Source organism: Tachyglossus aculeatus, chromosome 3 (assembly GCF_015852505.1).
Source record: "Tachyglossus aculeatus isolate mTacAcu1 chromosome 3, mTacAcu1.pri, whole genome shotgun sequence".
Taxonomy (NCBI): Eukaryota; Metazoa; Chordata; class Mammalia; order Monotremata; family Tachyglossidae; genus Tachyglossus; species Tachyglossus aculeatus.
The window spans coordinates 69,300,954-69,307,435 of record NC_052068.1 but is presented as its reverse complement, the minus strand read 5'-3'; the positions used below and the strand labels follow the sequence as shown (position 1 = coordinate 69,307,435).

Below are 6,482 nucleotides of genomic sequence, written 5' to 3'. Positions count from 1 at the left end.
ACTTGTAGCAGATTGCCTTCTACTCGCTAGCCACTGGCCAAGCTAGGAATGGAATGGATAGGCCTCTGCTTGACTCTCCCTCCCATAGCTGAGACTGGTAGAGTACTGGAAACTCTCCAGGTGTGACCCTCAGAGAGGTGCCTGCCCCACTGGCTTCCTCTAATTCTTCTTGGTGAGAGAGCTTGTTCCCAGTGGGTCTAAACCAAGAAGATCAGTGTGAGTTCCTAATGGATGAACCATTTTGCAGGAAAGTGCTTCTCCACATAATCATCCTTCAGAAAGCCCCTCTTTCTGGCTGTGTTGACTGGATCTGGAAGGAAATCAAGACAAGTTCATGATCTTGGAGCAATATTATACCTTCCTTGGCCCTTGTGCTATGTTTAATTCCTACCTGTACACTCTTTCCTAAGACCCAGTATAGCGTTCTGTACACAGTAAGTGCTTCAGAATGCTATTACTACTGAGCCCAGATGCAGCTGAAGAGTGCAGGACTACAGCTGTGGAAGTTCCTTCCTGGAGAGTTGACAACCCTATGAATGGACCTGATTTGACAGTCAGGTAAACCAGAAACCAAAGGCAATAGGGTTTGGCTAGTTGAGATGGACTCCCAGCCCCTTATATCTGATTTCCAATGGCTAGACCAGCCATGAGCCAGAAAGCCAGTTATTTAGAGATTCAAATCATTGGCTTTCTGGCAATGCTTAATCGACTGCCTCCTGGTGAAAAGGTCAAAGGTTGAATTTGTTCTCCAAAAAAGGAAAGGTTAATTGTAAGTTAACGATACAGTTGGGCTGGGGACAAATAATCGAAATCGAAACTATGAAATCCAGATATTCTAAACAGAAAAAGGTTCAGAGTTCCAGGAAGCACAAGCAGTCCCACTCAGAAGTCAGCCCTGAGGATGTAACACAAAGTCTTGTTCTGATACCCCTCTGAATTTTTAGCTGGAGACAAAACACTGGCTTGCAGGGACCACTGACCAGGCCCAGGAGACAACCTGGTTCCTATCAGTAAATTCAATGATCTGAGCCCATTTTGGGGTAGGTTTTGTCTCTATCTGTTGCCGAATTATACTTGCCAAGCACTTATTACAGTGCTCTGCACACAGTAAGTGCTCAATAAATACATTTGAATGAATGAATTTTTCAGGCCACTGATCTTAAGTCGCTTGATCCTTGATGATTGCTTCTTGAGCCGTTCCTTGCTTTTCTTGAGACAAGAACCAGTGTCTTCCAGCAAATCAATCAATCAGTGGTATTTGTTGAGTGTTTACTATGTGCAGTGCACTCTACTAAGCGCTTGGGAAAGTACAATAAACAGAATTATCGACAACTTCCCTGCCCTTAAGAAGCTTTTGGTCTAGAGTGAGAGAGAGACATTAAGACAGTAATATGAATATGTATTCATAGTCATTGACAGTAATATGAATAAGTATTCATATTCCTATCCAGCCCACAGAATTCCAGCTTCCACTGCCCCAACCCTCCCCTAGCCCGCCCATCCTAGTCAACCATTGGCTCAGGGGAAAGAGCCCGTGCTTGGGAGTCAGAGGTCATGGGTTCAAATCCCGCCTCTGCCACTTGTCAGCTGTGTGACTTTGGGCAAGTCACTTAACTTCTCTGTGCCTCAGTTCCCTCATCTGTAAAATGGGGATTAAGACTGTGAGCCCCACATGGGACAACCTGATCACCATGTAGCCTCCCCAGCACTTAGAACAGTGCTTTACACATAGTAAGCACTTAATAAATACCAAAATTATTGTTATTATTATTATCATGGTGTCCCTCATGTGTTCTTGAGCACCTCAGTGTGGTGGGGCAAACTACATTCCTTCATCCTGAGAGAATGAGAGACTGAGGGGGCCAGCGACATCACCACAGGAAGAGGCTGAGGGATAAAATTAAACAGCAACGAGCTGCACAGGGAGCCACCACAAAGCCCCCAGCCCCCCATGCGCTGCTGCTGCTGCTGCTGCTGCTGCTGCTGCTGCTGCTGCTGCTGCTGCTGCTGCTGCTGGCAGCTTCTTCCTTTGAGCCCAGCCTCCATCTGGCCAGACTCAAGTGGAGTCCGAAATCCTCGTTAGCTATCACCCTTCCTCAAAGCAGAATATGATGCTGGGAATTCTGAATTTGCAGAGGCTGGGAAGCAGCCAAGGGGGCCTGCTCACCTTCTTCTAACATTTTCCCGCTGGCATGCTGCTTGGCTGGAGGAGGAGGAGGGACATAGGGACCCTTCTAGACTGTGAGCCCGTTGTTGGGTAGGGGTTGTCTCTATGTTGCCAACTTGTACTTCCCAAGCGCTCTGCACACAATAAGCACTCAATAAATACGATTGAATGAATGAATGAATGACCCTACCACCCAGGCCACATTGGAGCAATTACATATGAATGTTTTCCGTTGTCGGAAATCTTCCCTGAAAGAATCCACGTTTGGATTTAACCCTCTTGTTAAAGTCAATGTCCCTTGTTGTGGCCTGAAAGATAAAACAGAAAGAGGGGCTTTTCCCTGGCCCCAGAGTAAGGCTACCAAAATATTCTCCATGTACGGGTCGCCGAGGTGGACAGGGAGGAGGAGGCAGCAGTGGCTCCTCAGTGCAGCAGGGCTGGTTTCTGACTCCCTTTACATGTTAGGATTTCAGAGGTTGGAGGTGTAGGATAGGAGGAATAGGCCATGGGACTAGTGTCTTTGTGTCATAATCTGGATCAGGAGCGGGGGGAGTCATCATCATCATCATCATCATCATCAATCGTATTTATTGAGCGCTTACTATGTGCAGAGCACTGTACTAAGTGCTTGGGAAGTACAAATTGGCAACATATAGAGACAGTCCCTACCCAACAGTGGGCTCACAGTCTAAAAGGGGGAGTCTTTCTAGGGAGGGTTGCAGCAGCCCCCTGTCTGTCACTGGTTTTCCATCTGGGATCCTGAGCTGCAAGGGGACTCTAGCCCTCCTCCAGTATTTATGCACTCCCAGGCCCTCCACTCCCAAGATGAGGGAGGTTTGGCTTCTAGAGGAGCAGCGTGGCCTGGTAGAAAGAACACGGACTTGAGAGTCAGAGGACTTGGGTTCTAATCCTGACTCTGCCAGTCACCTGCTGTGTGACTTCGGACAAGTCACTTAACTTCTCCATGTCTCAGTTTCCTCTTCTGCAAAATGGAAATTCAATTCCTGTTTTCCCTCTAAGCTTTTAGATCCTTGCTGATCTGTTACACTCTACTCTCCCAAACACTTTGTACAGTGCTCTGCACACAGTAAGTGCTCTATAAATGCAGTTGATTGATTGATACTTAGTCTGTGAATCCTATGTGGAGCAGGGACTATGCCTGACCGGATTAATTTGTATCTACTCCAGTGCTTAGAACAGTGTTTGACACTGTTCTATCACTAGCAACAATAATGGTGATGATAATAATAGCAATAATAATATTAACAATAATTGGGGTCCCAGAGTCAAACTTGAACTTGAGCTGCATGGCGAAGACACAGGGTTGCATGGCTTAGCACATGCACAAACTGACATTCACCCTATCTTCAAAGCCCTACTAAAATCATATCTCCTTCAGGAAGTCTTCCCTGACTAAGATCTCAACCCCCACATCCTGTTTTCCCTCACCCATGCACTTACTACCACTCACTTAGCACTTAAGTCCTCACCTCCCTCCCCACCCCTCACAGCATTTATATCCTCAAACTCAGTTGCTTCTCCTATTTTAATATCTGTCTCCTTTGCTAGACTGAAACCTCCTTGAGGGCTGGGATCATATATACCAACTCTGTTGTACTATCCCAACACTTAGTACAGTACTCTGCACATAGTAAGTGCTCAATAAATATGACTGATTAATTGACTGCCATTTATCCTCTTACTGCAGCTGTCTTACCTGACAACGGTGAGTCCCTCAGCTCATTGATTCGTGTAATAATAATTATTATTATGTACTTGTTAAGCACTTACTATGTCCCAAGCACTGTTCTAAGCACTGGGGTAGATACAAGTTAATCAGATTGGACACAGACCCTGTCCCCCATGGGGCTCACACCCTTAATCCCCATTTTACAGATGAGGTAACTGAGGCCCAGAGAAGTTAAATTATTTGCCCAAGGTCACGCAGCAGACACGTGGGGGAGCCGGGATTAGAACCCAGCTCCTTTTGACTCTCAGCCTGTGCTCTATCCACTAAGCCACACTGCACTACCCACTCGACTGTCCAGACTACAGCTCACTGGTCTACTCCCCAGCACAGCCTTTATGTGTATGTCTTTAAACTCTGATGCCTCCCGCTACTGGTAATTTTAGTATCTGTCACCTATCTCCCTCTCCTCCCCTGGATCCCACCCCCAATTAGATTGCAACTCTATTATACTCCAATGCTATTGTGCTCTCCCAAGGGTTCAGCACAGTGCTCTGCGTAGAGTAAGAAGTCAATAAATACTACCTATCAATAGGGGGGATTCTGGTTCCCAGATAGCCCCACGTGGTTTTCAAAGACAGACCCCTTCCAGAGGCACACCCAGAAATCATTTTTGGGACAGAGGGCTTAACTGACATGGCAGACATATAGTAGAAACAAAAATTTACTAGGGAATAGCAAAAGTGAGAAAAAATAATTAATAAATGAGTGGATTGAATAAAGCTAAATGCCTATAATTGCTTTGAGTGGCTAATGGGATGAAATGACTGGGGTAAGTAGGTGAGGAGGGGGCTGCTAATCAGGAAAGATCTCCTGGAGAAGATGAGATTTCATGGGGGCTTTGGAAAGCGAGAAGCAACGTGGTTTGGTGGAAGCAGTGTGGCCAGATGGAAAGAGCACAGGACAGGGAATTGGGAGACCTGAGTTCTAATCCCAGCTCCACCACTTCCTGCTGAGTGATCTTGGGCAAATCACTTTACTTCTCTGGGCCTCAGTCCCCTCATCTGTAAAATGGGAATTAAATACCTGTTCTAACCTTTTCCTTAGACCGTGAACTCCATTTGAGATAGGGACTGTGTCTGATTCACTTGTATCCATGTCAGGGCTCATCCCATAGTAAGAGCTTAAAAACTACCACAATTAGTATTACAATGAATGGCAGGATTGGAGATGGAAGGATCGAGAGGGAAGTGCAGTGAGGAAGATAGTTTGGAAAGACCAAGTGTGTTAACCATGTATAATGGGCAAAGAGAGCAGAAAGGTCTGAAGGAAATGGGCAATGGAGAGTCTTGAAGCCAATTTTCAGTAGTTCCTATGTCTTCAGATGTAGGCAAGAAGCATATCTACCAACACTGTGGTATTGCGGCTCCAAAGTGCTTAATACGGTGATTGATTCAAATCCCTGAACTAGGAAAAGGTGTTTCCTCTCCTCCTTCCCCTCTATTACTGCCACCTATGGCAGGCTAACATGCCCTTCCCAGTAGATATTCCCCCACACCCAGAAAGATGGGGAAAAGACTGCAGAAAAAGGAAAAGGGATTTGAAAGGCTTTGCTGAGACCAAGAGCAGCTGGGGGGTAGAGTTGACAGGTGAGGGATGGGAGTTAAAGACAAAGAAAACACTCTAGAGTTAAATCAACTAAGAGGCAGGGGAAGTGGGGAAGGGGGCAGAAAGTGACTGTACTCTGCTGCTCAGCCTCCTCCCGCCTCAGGGACCCTGCCATTTGATGTCTTTGGTCAGGTGGTCCGTTTTTCAGCTGCTGTGGGCCTGACTGGTACTAATATGGCATTGGACGCCTTTGTGCCCAGGATTTTTATTTTAAGCTCTCAGCTTCCCTCTGCCCTGGCTCCTGCCTCCTGGTCACACAGCCCGGGAGTGGCATCCATGTTCCCAGGGGCCTGGGAGGGGAAAGCCATGGCCTTGTGGCAAGATAGGGATCAGGGGTCCCCAGTGACAAGCTCTAGGCAGTATGGATTTCTGCAAAAACCCTTTTCATTTGCCCTTATGGTGCTTCTGCATCCACTCATCATTGCAAAGGGTAAGTCATTTACATAATGTAATACACACCACATAATGTAATTCAGGGTGGCAAAAGGGCACCTGGTATTCTCACCAGCCTTTAGTGGCCTCCCTAACCCTGCCTCTCTTAAGCCATTGACTCTACGGCCTTGCTGGTTTGGGTGGCCCCCAGCAGCTAGGGAAGACGAGCCCAGCTCAGGAACCCAAGGAGCTCTGCTCAGTCCAGAGAAGAGGAGGCGGAGGCCCTGTCACAGAGAGGGGATGAGGCATGTCCAACTTGAGCTCCTAGTGCCAAGTGTTCTAGTGCTCCTAGCCTCTGGCAGCAGTGAAGGATGGGGAGGGAGGGAAGGTTGACTACTACTGTCACTGAGCGAGGATTGCAAAGGATTGTGGCTTTCACCTCCGGGAAAGGAATGAAAAAGACACAATCACATGCACCAAAGAGCTAAAGATCTCCAAGGACACAACCCTGCCCTTTCCTGCTGGGAATTTCCTTCCCCCACAGGGTTGGAAAGTGAAAAACAAGCTCTGGGGCAGCCCCATAGAGGC

At 47.1% G+C, this 6,482-nt stretch overlaps 1 non-coding gene across 1 annotated transcript; it reads right to left on the bottom strand.

Annotated features, from left to right (window-relative positions):
• LOC119926140 lies at nucleotides 1-138 on the bottom strand. The gene has a single exon (XR_005450045.1). It is a non-coding gene; the product is annotated as a small nucleolar RNA SNORA7 (small nucleolar RNA).
• Nucleotides 139-6,482: the final 6,344 nt, after the last annotated feature.